Source organism: Cryptomeria japonica, unplaced genomic scaffold, assembly GCF_030272615.1.
Source record: "Cryptomeria japonica unplaced genomic scaffold, Sugi_1.0 HiC_scaffold_126, whole genome shotgun sequence".
Lineage (NCBI taxonomy): Eukaryota > Viridiplantae > Streptophyta > Pinopsida > Cupressales > Cupressaceae > Cryptomeria > Cryptomeria japonica.
The window spans coordinates 187501-200771 of NW_026728948.1; the positions used below are offsets into that span (position 1 = coordinate 187501).

The window sequence follows — 13271 nt, forward strand, 5'->3', positions numbered from 1 at the left end:
CCGTGCACGCGACCGAGTAAGGCCACTCAGAGACATCCATTTCCCAGGCATATGCCCCCTACGCACTTTTGGTGGTGCACCCCGCACGAACAATCCCGCCTCGACCAGCCTGAACAATTCCCCTCTCGAAGGAAGGCCTCGGCCTTAATCGTCCACGACAAACAGCTCGACGAGGCATGAAGCACCCACGGGAGCCGGAGCATGACGATGCAGAGTCTCGGTTCACAGGAGCCTGGGAAGAACATCCCGTACGGAACCCTTTACCCGAAAACATCCGAACCGCACATGCTCGCGACAGTCCTGCCGTTAGAGAATGCACCGTGCACGCGACCGAGTAAGGCCACTCAGAGACATCCATTTCCCAGGTATATGCCCCCTACGCACTTTTGGTGGCGCAACTCGCACGAACAGTCCCACCTCGACCCCGTAAACAAGCTTTTTTGCCTCGAAGAGTTCGTCGGAGACGAAGAAGCAACCTTCAGTGCAAACGTAGCACTCTTTTGTGCAACCGCCCAAACAACGCCCCCTCTACCCTCTGTCGAAACACTCGGCATTGCTGCTCCCTAAGGTGAGCTTCTCCTCATAGGCAATTCCGCTCTTATCCGGTCACGTTTGTGTGCCCGAATTTCGCAAGGCAACCTCCATGGGACATGGAAAAGACTCGAGAAGAGAGCTCGCTCACGGGAGAGAGAAGCCAAGGAGACCACGAGAGTGCTGAGAGTGGGACAGCGCTGAATAGGCGGGAGAAGCCTGCGCGTATAAACGGAGATATATATCCAATTGCAACGAAGGAACGTGCCAAAGATCGAGAACAATGGCAGAAATGCTAGTAACGTGCACTTCGGGACCAACGCATCACCGGAAGACAACCGCCAAACATCGAAAGAGTCGCGATGCTCCGCAACCTACGTGCAAAGCGGTCGCACACCGGGTAAGGGAGTGAGAGCCCCAAACATAGCTGGGCGAGGCGCTCACTCCGCTCTTTAATATCTCGTTAATACCGCCAAGGAAATGGCACAAGCACACACACACAAGCATCCTCGGAAGAGGACAGTTCGAGTGACAGGTCAAATCCAAGAGTTCCGAAGACTACCTCCAGGAACAATCGGGAACAAGACCGATTACAAGTCGTCGAGTCTGTTACTGGGCGAACACGAGATGCGCACAGGAAATCGATCAGCCCTCACAATGGCCCAAGGCCAGAGATCGGACTGCTACGATTTACCCCAACAATCATCGTGCCACTCTTCGCAGAGAGGTGATAGACGCCAACGAGCCCGCGCATAGCAATCGAGGTGTAAAAAGGGCGTTGAAGGCAGGAAGCCTGGACGAAAGAGGCTACGAGGTCACCTCGAAGCGGTCTAAGAATCGGGCGCACTTGGGGCGACTACCAGTGCCAACCCCTTATCCCGCGGTGCGTCCGACACACAGAAATTTCCAAGGCGGCCAAGGAGCCTCCCCGCATAGCAATCGGGGTGTGAGGTTACGGATGCAGCATTGATAGCAATCGAGGTGTGAGGCGAAGGATGCAGAAGTGAGAGCCGAGGGATGTAGCAGAGATAGCAATCGGGGTGTGTGATGCAGAAGAGATAGCAATCGAGGTGTGCGGTGGGAAGGGCCCAGCAGCCAGAATGCATGAAGCGACGGATGAAGCAGTGATGACAACCGGGCTGTGAGGAGAGGAGGGATGCAGCCAAGAAAGCAATCAGGGCTCGAGGCAAGGGATGCATCAAGGATAGCAATCATGTTGTGAGGCGAGATTCCAAAGGCTAAACGTGAGAGGCTGCAGGGTCGACTCAGAGAGGTCTATGCATGTGAGAGGCTGAAAGCAAGGTCGACTCGGAGCGGTCTATGCATCGGGCGCGCTTGGGGCGACTACCAGTGCCAACCCCTTATCCCGCGACGCGTCCGACAAAGAGAACGTTCCAAGGCGGCAGAGGAGGTTACCAGCCGAAGGATGCAGTAGCAATAACAGGTATAGTTCCGCGGCGGCCGAGAAGACTCACCGCATAGGAATCGGGATGCGAGGCGAGGGATGCGGCGGGAAGGCCCCGACGGCTAAACGGAAGAGGCTGCAGGGCCGCCTCGGAATGGTCCAAGCATCGGATGCGATTGGGACGACTACCAGTGCCAACCCCTTATCCCGCGATGCGTCCGATACACAGATAGTTCCAAGGCGGCCGAGGAGCCTCACCGCATATCAATCGGGGTGCGAGGCGAGGGATGGGGCGGGAAGGCCCCAACGGCTAGACGGAAGAGGCTTCAGGGCCACCTCGGAATGGTCCAAGCATCGGACGCGCTTGGGGCGACTGCCAGTGCCAACCCCTTATCCCGCGATGCGTCCGATACACAGATGGTTCCAAGGCGGCCGAGGAGCCTCACCGCATAGCAATCGGGGGTGCGAGGCGAGGGATGGGGCGGGAAGGCCCCAACGGCTAGACGGAAGAGGCTTCAGGGCCGCCTAGGAATGGTCCAAGCATCGGACACGCTTGGGGCGACTACCAGTGACAGCCCCCTATCCCGCGATGCGTCCGATACGAAGATGGTTCCAAGGCGGCCGAGGAGCCTCACCGCATAGCAATCGGGGTGCGAGGTGGGGGATGCGGCGAGATGGCCCCAACGGCTAGACGGAAGAGGCCACAGGGCCGCGTCGGAATAGTCCAAGCATCGGACGCGCTTGGGGCGACTACCAGTGACAACCCCTTATCCCGCGATGCGTCCGATACGAAGATAGTTCCAAGGCGGCCGAGGAGCCTCACCGCATAGCAATCGGGGTGCGAGGTGGGGGATGCGGCGAGATGGCCCCAACGGCTAGACGGAAGAGGCTGCAGGGCCGCCTCGGAATAGTCCAAGCATCGGACGCGCTTGGGGCCACTACCAGTGACAACCCCTTATCCCGCAATGCGTCCGATACGAAGATAGTTCCAAGGCGGCCGAAGAGCCTCACCGCATAGCAATCGGGGTGCGAGGTGGGGGATGCGGCGAGATGGCCCCAACGGCTAGACGGAAGAGGCCACAGGGCCGCCTCGGAATAGTCCAAGCATCGGACGCGCTTGGGGCGACTACCAGTGACAACCCCTTATCCCGCGATGCGTCCGATACGAAGATAGTTCCCAGGCGGCCGAGGAGCCTCACCGCATAGCAATCGGGGTGCGAGGCGAGGGATGCGGCGAGATGGCCCCAAAGGCTAGACGGAAGAGGCTGCAGGGCTGCCTCGGAATAGTCCAAGCATCGGACGCGCTTGGGGCGACTACCACTGCCAACCCCTTATCCCGCGATGCGTCCGATACACAGATAGTTCCGAGGCGGCCGAGGAGGTGGGGGATGCAGCGAGATGGCCCCAACGGCTAGACGGAAGAGGCTGCAGGGCCGCCTCGGAATAGTCCAAGCATCGGACGCGCTTGGGGCGACTACCAGTGACAACCCCTTATCCCGCGATGCGTCCGATACACAGATAGTTCCGAGGCGGCCAAGGAGCCTCACCGCATAGCAATCGTGGTGCGAGGTGGGGGATGCGGCGAGATGGCCCCAACGGCTAGACGGAAGAGGCTGCAGGGCCGCCTCGGAATGGTCCAAGCATCGGATGCGCTTGGGGCGACTACCACTGCCAACCCCTTATCCCGCGATGCGTCCGATACACAGATAGTTCCAAGGCGGCCGAGGAGCCTCACAGCATAGCAATCAGGGTGCGAGGCGAGGGATGCGGCGAGAAAGCCCCAACGGCTAGAGGGAAGAGGCTTCAGGTCCGCCTCGGAATGGTCCAAGCATCGGACGCGCTTGGGGCGACTACCAGTGACAACCCCTTATCCCGCGACGCGTCCGATACACAGATAGTTCCAAGGCGGCCGAGGAGCCTCACCGCATAGCAATCGGGGTGCGAGGCGAGGGATGCGGCGAGAAGGACCCAACGGCTACACGGAAGAGGCTTCGGGGCCGCCTCGGAATGGTCCAAGCATCGGACGCGCTTGGGGCGACTACCAGTGACAACCCCTTATCCCGCGACGCGTCCGATACACAGATAGTTCCAAGGCGGCCGAGGAGCCTCACCGCATAGCAATCGGGGTGCGAGGCGAGGGATGCGGCGAGAAGGACCCAACGGCTACACGGAAGAGGCTTCGGGGCCGCCTCGGAATGGTCCAAGCATCGGACGCGCTTGGGGCGACTACCAGTGACAACCCCTTATCCCGCGACGCGTCCGATACACAGATAGTTCCAAGGCGGCCGAGGAGCCTCACCGCATAGCAATCGGGGTGCGAGGCGAGGGATGCGGCGAGAAGGACCCAACGGCTAGACGGAAGAGGCTTCGGGTCCGCCTCGGAATGGTCCAAGCATCGGACGCGCTTGGGGCGACTACCAGTGACAACCCCTTATCCCGCGACGCGTCCGATACACAGATAGTTCCAAGGCGGCCGAGGAGCCTCACCGCATAGCAATCGGGGTGCGAGGCGAGGGATGCGGCGAGAAGGACCCAACGGCTAGACGGAAGAGGCTTCGGGTCCGCCTCGGAATGGTCCAAGCATCGGACGCGCTTGGGGCGACTACCAGTGACAACCCCTTATCCCGCGACGCGTCCGATACACAGATAGTTCCAAGGCGGCCGAGGAGCCTCACCGCATAGCAATCGGGGTGCGAGGCGAGGGATGCGGCGAGAAGGACCCAACGGCTAGACGGAAGAGGCTTCGGGTCCGCCTCGGAATGGTCCAAGCATCGGACGCGCTTGGGGCGACTACCAGTGACAACCCCTTATCCCGCGACGCGTCCGATACACAGATAGTTCCGAGGCGGCCGAGGAGCCTCACCGCATAGCAATCGGGGTGCGAGGCGAAGGATGCGGCGAGAAGGACCCAACGGCTAGACGGAAGAGGCTTTGGGTCCGCCTCGGAATGGTCTAAGCATCGGACGCGCTTGGGGCGACTACCAGTGACAACCCCTTATCCCGCGACGCGTCCGATACACAGATAGTTCCAAGGCGGCCGAGGAGCCTCAACGCATAGCAATCGGGGTGCGAGGCGAGGGATGCGGCGAGAAGGACCCAACGGCTAGACGGAAGAGGCTTCAGGGCCGCCTCGGAATGGTCCAAGCATCGAACGCGCTTGGGGCGACTACCAGTGACAACCCCTTATCCCGCGACGCGTCCGATACACAGATAGTTCCGAGGCGGCCGAGGAGCCTCACCGCATAGCAATCGGGGTGCGAGGCGAGGGATGCGGCGAGAAGGACCCAACGGCTAGACGGAAGAGGCTTCAGGGCCGCCTCGGAATGGTCCAAGCATCGGACGCGCTTGGGGCGACTACCAGTGACAACCCCTTATCCCGCGACGCGTCCGATACACAGATAGTTCCGAGGCGGCCGAGGAGCCTCACCGCATAGCAATCGGGGTGCGAGGCGAGGGATGCGGCGAGAAGGACCCAACGGCTAGACGGAAGAGGCTTCAGGGCCGCCTCGGAATGGTCCAAGCATCGGACGCGCTTGGGGCGACTACCAATGACAACCCCTTATCCCGCGACGCGTCCGATACACAGATAGTTCCGAGGCGGCCGAGGAGCCTCACCGCATAGCAATCGGGGTGCGAGGCGAGGGATGCGGCGAGAAGGACCCAACGGCTAGACGGAAGAGGCTTCAGGGCCGCCTCGGAATGGTCCAAGCATCGGACGCGCTTGGGGCGACTACCAGTGACAACCCCTTATCCCGCGACGCGTCCGATACACAGATAGTTCCGAGGCGGCCGAGGAGCCTCACCGCATAGCAATCGGGGTGCGAGGCGAGGGATGCGGCGAGAAGGACCCAACGGCTAGACGGAAGAGGCTTCAGGGCCGCCTCGGAATGGTCCAAGCATCGGACGCGCTTGGGGCGACTACCGTTGCCAACCCCTTATCCCGCGATGCGTCTGATACACAGATAGTTCCGAGGCGGCCGAGGAGCCTCACCGCATAGCAATCGGGTTGCGAGGCAGATTATTGGGAAGGGAACCCCCTGGGATGCGGCTCAAGCAGTGCCCAAAGGGACTGGAATGCGGAATCACATCGAGAGACCCAAATGCTATACGAGGGCTCAAATCGAATTATCGATTTGGCCACGACATGGACGCATCGGAACGACTACCTTTGCCGAACCACTCGCAATTGCATCCATACCGAAACCAATAGACATTTCCGTTAGAGCCCTCGCATAGCATTCGGGAATCTCGCATGCCCCTCTAAATCGACCAATGCTGGCGCTCAATGAAAATCCGAGCGCTACCACCGTTCGAGCGCCAGCATTGGTCGAGTTAGAGGGGCACGGGGGAGAATGCTCCAGTCAACACCTCCCCTATATAAGTTATTTGTCCGATTCTCGCACAACCGTAGTCTGCCTCGTCGAATCAAACAACGGTCCCAGATTCCGACTTCCGTTCCGTAGAGACCCAAAAGCTAGATGGAGGCTCGCAAGAAAGAGAGTCGGCGCATAGCAATCGGGTTTCTCGAACGTTTAGGGACCGAGCTCACTTGCGGATAGGGCAAAATCCGCCAAGCAACCCAAAAGCTAGACGGGGGCTCGAATCGAATCGCCTAGGCGGCCACAACAACGACGTGTTGGATCGACTACCAGTGCCAAACCATTCAGCAAGACTAGTCTGTGTCGAGGCCGGATAGAGATTCTCAGAGAGCGCCCGCATAGCATTTAGGAGACCTGCCGCGTCCCTCACACTCGACAAATGGTGGTGCACGTTTATAAATCCGAGCGATCCCAACCCTTTCAAGCACCAACATCGGTCGAGATAGAGGGGCACGGAGGGGGCTGCGTGAGACAACACAGTCCCCTATATAAGTTATTTGTCCGATTCTCACACATCCGAAGAATGGTCATCAAATCGGACAACAGCCCAAACTTCCGACTTCCGTCCCAGAAAGCCCAAGAGCTATCTAAAACGTTCATGGCCGGAACTCGATCGCGGCTATACCAGTCCGCCAAGCAACCCAAAAGCTAGACTGGAGCTCTAGTCGAATCACCTCTGTGGCCATTGCAAGGACGTGTTGGAGCGACTACCATTGCCGAACCATTCCGCAGGTCGAGTCCATACCAAGGCCGCATAGAGATTCACGATGAGCTCCTGCATAGCAATCAGGAGACTTGCCGTGTCCATCACAATCGATAAATCCTGGTGCAAGATTTTTGCATCCGAGCGCTCCAACCAGTCGAGCACCAGCATCAATCGACATAAACGGGCACGGGGGGAGGATGCTCGAGAACACTACCTCCCCTATATAAGTTATTTGTCCGATTCTCAAGCAGCCGAAGTCTGGTCATCGAATCGGGTCAAAGACCACAACTTCCGACTTTACCCACAATGCAAGTCATCGAATCGAACATCGGCCCCCGAGTCGGACTCCATGCGTATGTCAGGTCATCGGACCCAAATTCCGCCTTCCTGCGCATGGCGGGCCATCAATATCAACTCGGTCATCGGACCCAAACTCCGCCTTTTTGCGTATGGCACGCCTTCAAATCGGTCATCGGACCCAAATTCCGCCTTCCTGTGCATGGCGGGCCATCAACATCAACTCGGTCATCGGACCCAAATTCCGCCTTTCTGCGCATGGCACGCCATCAACTCGGTCATCGGACCCAAATTCCGCCTTCCTGCGCATGGCAGGTCATCGGACACAAATTCAGACCTCGCCAATATGCCTACGTATCGAATCGGTCATCGGACCCAACTTCCGACTTCATCCATACTGTAGGGTCTTTGAGGTTGGCGCGGTGCGCTCAACCCAGGGAGTCGACCCATCGAAGCATACACCTCCCCTATATAAGCTATTTGTCCGATTCCCACACCTGTGTAGTTTGCACCTCTGACCAGGACATCGACCCCAACTTCCGAACTCGACTGCAACGACGGCACCAGCGCCTTGGTGCGCACCTTGCGACGCACAGTCCCAACATTCGCCTTCCTGCACATGGCAGGTCATCGGACCCAAATTCCGACCTCGCGAGTATGCCTACATATCGAATCGGTCATCGGACCCAACTTCCGACTTCATCCATACCGTAGGGTCTTTGAGGTTGGCGCGGTGCGCTCAACCCGGGGAGTCGACCCAACGAAGCATACACCTCCCCTATATAAGCTATTTGTCCGATTCCCACACCTGTGTAGTTTGCACCTCCGATCAAGACATCGACCCCAACTTCCGAACTCGCCTCCAACGACCGAACCAGCGCCTTGGTGCGCACCTTGCAACGCACAGTGCCAACATTCGCCTTCCTGCACGTGGCAGGTCATCGGACCCAAATTCCGACCTCGCGAGTATGCCTACATATCGAATCGGTCATCGGACCCAACTTCCGACTTCATCCATACCGTAGGGTCTTTGAGGTTGGCGCGGTGCGCTCAACCCGGGGAGTCGACCCAACGAAGCATACACCTCCCCTATATAAGCTATTTGTCCGATTCCCACACCTGTGTAGCTTGCACCTCCGATCAGGACATCGACCCCAACTTCCGAACTCGACTAAAAAGACCGCACCAGCGCCTTGGTGTGCACCTTGCAACGCACAGTGTCAACATTCGCCTTCCTGCACATGGCAGGTCATCGGACCCAAATTCCGACCTCATGAGCATACCTACTAATCGAATTGGTCATCGGACCCAACTTCCGACTTCATCCATACCGTAGGGTCTTTGAGGTTGGCGCGGTGCGCTCAACCTGGGGAGTCGACCCATCGAAGCATACACCTCCCCTATATAAGCTATTTGTCCGATTCCGACACCTGTGTAGTTTGCACCTCCGCTCAGGACATCGACCCCAACTTCCGAACTCGCCTGCAACGACCGAACCAGCGCCTTGGTGCGCACCAAAAGTGCGCACTTTTGGAGGGCACTTTTGTGCGCTCCAAAGGTGCGCACTTTTGGAGGGCACTTTTCTGCGCTCCAAAGGTGCGCACTTTTGGAGGGCACTTTTTGGAGGGCACTTTTCTGCGCTCCAAAGGTGCGCACTTTTGGAGGGCACTTTTTGGAGGGCACTTTTCTGCGCTCCAAAGGTGCGCACTTTTGGAGGGCACTTTTTGGAGGGCACTTTTCTGCGCTCCAAAGGTGCGCACTTTTGGAGGGCACTTTTTGGAGGGCACTTTTCTGCGCTCCAAAGGTGCGCACTTTTGGAGGGCACTTTTTGGAGGGCACTTTTCTGCGCTCCAAAGGTGCGCACTTTTGGAGGGCACTTTTCTGCGCTCCAAAGGTGCGCACTTTTGGAGGGCACTTTTTGGAGGGCACTTTTCTGCGCTCCAAAGGTGCGCACTTTTGGAGGGCACTTTTTGGAGGGCACTTTTCTGCGCTCCAAAGGTGCGCACTTTTGGAGGGCACTTTTTGGAGGGCACTTTTCTGCGCTCCAAAGGTGCGCACTTTTGGAGGGCACTTTTGTGCACTCCAAAGGTGCGCACTTTTGGAGGGCACTTTTCCTGTGCTCCAAAGGTGCACACCTAGGTGAGCACCTTCGACCACACCTTGTAGCACACCAAACTCTGACTTTCGACTTCATCCGCAATGCAGGGTCTTTGAGGTTGGCGCAATGCGCACAACCAGGGGAGTCGACCCATCAAACCCAACACCTCCCCTATATAAGCTATTTGTCTGATTCTCATACATGCGTAGCCTGCAGGAGCAATTAGGACATCGACCCCAACTTTCGGCTTCTAAACGAAAACAAGGTCTTTGAGGTTGGTGTAATGCGAACAACTAGGGGAGTCAACCCATCAAACCCAACACCTCCCCTATATAAGCTATTTGTCTGATTCTCATACATGTGTAGTCTACAGGAGCAATTAGGACATCGACCCCAACTTTTGACTTCTTAACGAAAACAAGGTCTTTGAGGTTGACGTAATGCGCACAACCAGGGGAGTCGACCCATCAAACCCAACACCTCCCCTATATAAGCTATTTGTCCGATTCTCATACATGTGTAGCCTGCAGGAGCCATTAGGACATTGACCCCAACTTTTGACTTCTTAACGAAAACAAGGTCTTTGAGGTTGGCGTAATGCGCACAACCAAGGGAGTTGACCCATCAAACCCAACACCTCCCCTATATAAGCTATTTGTCTGATTCTCATACATGTGTAGCCTGCAACAACGATTAGGACATCCACCCCAACTTCTGAATTCGTCTGCGTTGACCGCACCAAAGGTGCACGCCTTGGTGCTCACCAAAATCCGACTTCCGACTTCTTCTGCTATGCGGGGTCTTTGAGGTTGGCGCAGTGCGCACAACCAGGGGAGTCAACCCACCGAATGCAACACCTCCCCTATATAAGCTATTTGTCTGATTCTCATACATGCGTAGACTGCAGCAATGATTAGGACATCCACCCCAACTTTTGACTTCTTAAACAAGACAGGGTCTTTGAAGTTGGTGCAGTGCACACAACCAGGGGAGTCGACCCATCAAACGCAACACCTCCCCTATATAAAGCTATTTGTCCGATTCTCATACGTGTAGTCTGCAGCAGCGATTAGGACATCGACCCCAACTTCCGAATTCGTTTGCATTGACCGCACCAAAGGTGCACGCCTTGGTGTGCACCCTGGAGTGCACTTTGGTGCTCACCTCGGTGCACACTTTGGTGTGCACCTCGGTGTGCACCAAAGGTGCGCACCTTGGAGCGCACCAAAGGTGTACACTTTGGAGCGCACCACATAGGGTCTTTGAGAGGTTGGCGCAGTGCGCACACCAAGGTGGGTGTTGAGGTGCGTGCCGAGGTGGGTGGGTGCTAGGGTGCGCTCCATGGTGGGTGCCAGGGTGGGTGCGTGCTAGGGTGGATTCCAAAGAGGGTCATAGGGTGGGTGCCAAGGTGGGTTGGTGATATAGTGGGTTCAAAGGTGGGTACTAGGGTGGGTTCCAAGGTGGGTCACAAGTTGGGTGCCAGGATGCGTGGGTGTTAGGTTGGGTGCCAAGGTGGGCTCCTGCGTGGGTGGGTGCTAGGGTGGGTTTCAAGGTGGACGCGAGGGCGGGTGCCAAGGTGGGTAACAAGTTGGGTGTTAGGATGGGTGAGTGCTAGAGTGGGTGCCAAGGTGGGTGGGTGCTAAGGTGGATGCCAAGGTGGTTCACAGGGTGGGTGGGTTCTAGGGTGAGTTCCAAGGTGGGTCACAGGTTCAGTGCTAGGGTGGGTGTCAAGGCGGGTGTCGAGGTGCCTGGGTGCTAGGGTGTGGATGCCAATGTGGGTCATAGGGTGGGTACTAGGGTGGGCTGCAATGTGGGTGCCAAGGTGGGTAACATGCTCGGTGGGTTCTAAATTGGGTGCCAGGGTGGGTGTGCACCCACCTTGCCCGAGGTGGGTGCCAAGGTGCCAGTGTGGGTGGGTGCTAAGGTGGATGCCAAGGTGGGTGAGAAGGTGGGTGATAGGTTGAGTGGTAGGATGGGTGGGTGCCAAGATGGGTCACAGGGTGGGTGCAAGGGTGGGTAGGTGCTAGGGTTGGTGTCAGGGTGGGTGGGTGCTAGGTTGGGTTCCAAGGTGGGTGCGAGGGTGAGTGTCAAGGTGGGTCACAGGTTAGGTGCTAGGATGGGTGAGTGCTAGGGTGCAAAGGTGCCAGGGTGGGTGCTAGGATGGGTCGATGCTAGGGTGAGTGGCAAGGTGGGTCCACAAGTGTCAAGGTGGGTGCCGAGGTGGGTGCCAAGTCGGCGACTGCTATGGTGGATGCCAAGGTGGGTCACGGGGTGGGTGCCAAGTTGCTAGGTTGGGTTCCAAGGTGGGTGCCAACGTGGGTGCTAGGGTGCGTGGGTTAAAGGGTGTGTCACAACGTGGGTGCCAGGATGGGTGCGCACCCACACTGGCCAAGACGGGTGCGGGTGCAAGGTTGGGTTCCAAGCCCGGTCACAGGCTGGGTGCTAGGATGGGTGGGTGCCAAGGTGGGCACCAGGGTGGGTGCACCCACCCTGGCCAAGGTGGGTCACGGGGTGGGTCCTAGGGTGGGTAACGGGGTGGGTACTAAGGTGCGTGCCAAGGTGGGTCATAGGGTGGGTGCCAAGGTGGGCACCAGGGTGGGTGTGCACCAACCCTAGCCAGGGTAGGTCACGGGGTGGTTGTCGGGGTGGGCGTCAAGGAGCCAAGGTGGGTGGCAAGTAGCCAAGTTGCGTGCCAAGGTGGGTGTCGGGGTGGGTGCCAAGGATCCAAGGTGGGTGCCAAGGAACCAAGGTGGGTGTCTGGGTGGGTGCCGAGGTGGGAGCCAGGGTGGGTCCCAAGGTGAGTGCAAAGGTGGGTGCCAGGGTCAAGGTGAGTGCCAATGTGGGTTCCAAGGTGCCAGGGTCAGGGTGAGTGCCAATGTGGGTTCAAAGGTGCTAAGTTGGGTGCGAGGTTGGGTGCGAGGGTGGGTGGGTGCCAAGGTGTGCTAGGTGGAAGCCCGGGTGGGTCGGCATCCCATGGGTGTCGAGTTGGGTGCCTGATGGGTGCTTCTTGTCAAGTTTTAGTCGTCGGGACTCATTTCGAGCCTTAGAGGTCGTTTCTTGTCCGGTTGCCCTGTCTTCGACCTGGGAACCCAATTTTGGTCCTCGGGTCCCATTTTTTTTTGTCTCGCATCCCACTTTTGGCCTGTGGCCTTTTCGGGGTCGATTCTCGTTTTGGGCATCAGAGCATGTTTCTTCTCCTAAAACCCAATATTTGTTTATTAAGTCTCGGAACACATTTTTGTTCTCGTGGACCCATCATGGGTCTTGGAACGCATTTGTGGTCCTTGGGTCCCATTTTGCATCCCGAAACTTGTGTTTTGGTGCTTGATCCCTATTTTGGGTGCCCACCTTGCACCAAGTGCGCACCCGGGGCAAACCGAGCGCCTTGGTGCACCGGGGCAAGATCGAGCGTGCACCCGAGGCGCCCCGAACATGCACCAAGGTGCACTCGGCCCACATGTGAGCGCAGGTCGTTGCGCCCGAGGTGGTGTGTGGGCACCGCGTTGCAGACGGGACACTGCACGCACACGACGCCCCCTCCAGGTGCACGCACGTAGGCCGGGCCGGGTGCACACCCGACGCCCTAGCAAGGTGCGCGCACCCGGGCAGGGCTCACACTTGGCGAACGGGGCGCACTTCGCGAGGGAGGGTGTGCACCTCGACGGGGGTGGGTGGCCGGGGTGGATTCGCACGTGGGTCGCGGTTTGCTAAGTACACACTGCGACAAGCTCATAACGGGTGCGATCATACCAGCGTTAGTGCACCGGATCCCATCAGAACTCCGCAGTTAAGCGCGCTTGGGCCGGAGTAGTACTGGGATGGGTGACCTCCCGGGAAGTCCCGGTGTTGCACCCT

At 58.2% G+C, this 13271-nt stretch overlaps 1 non-coding gene across 1 annotated transcript; it reads left to right on the top strand.

The window, feature by feature from the left end:
• Positions 1 to 13152: 13152 nt before the first annotated feature.
• Positions 13153 to 13271, top strand: LOC131865877 (5S ribosomal RNA). Its single transcript, XR_009364514.1, has one exon. It is a non-coding gene; the product is annotated as a 5S ribosomal RNA (ribosomal RNA).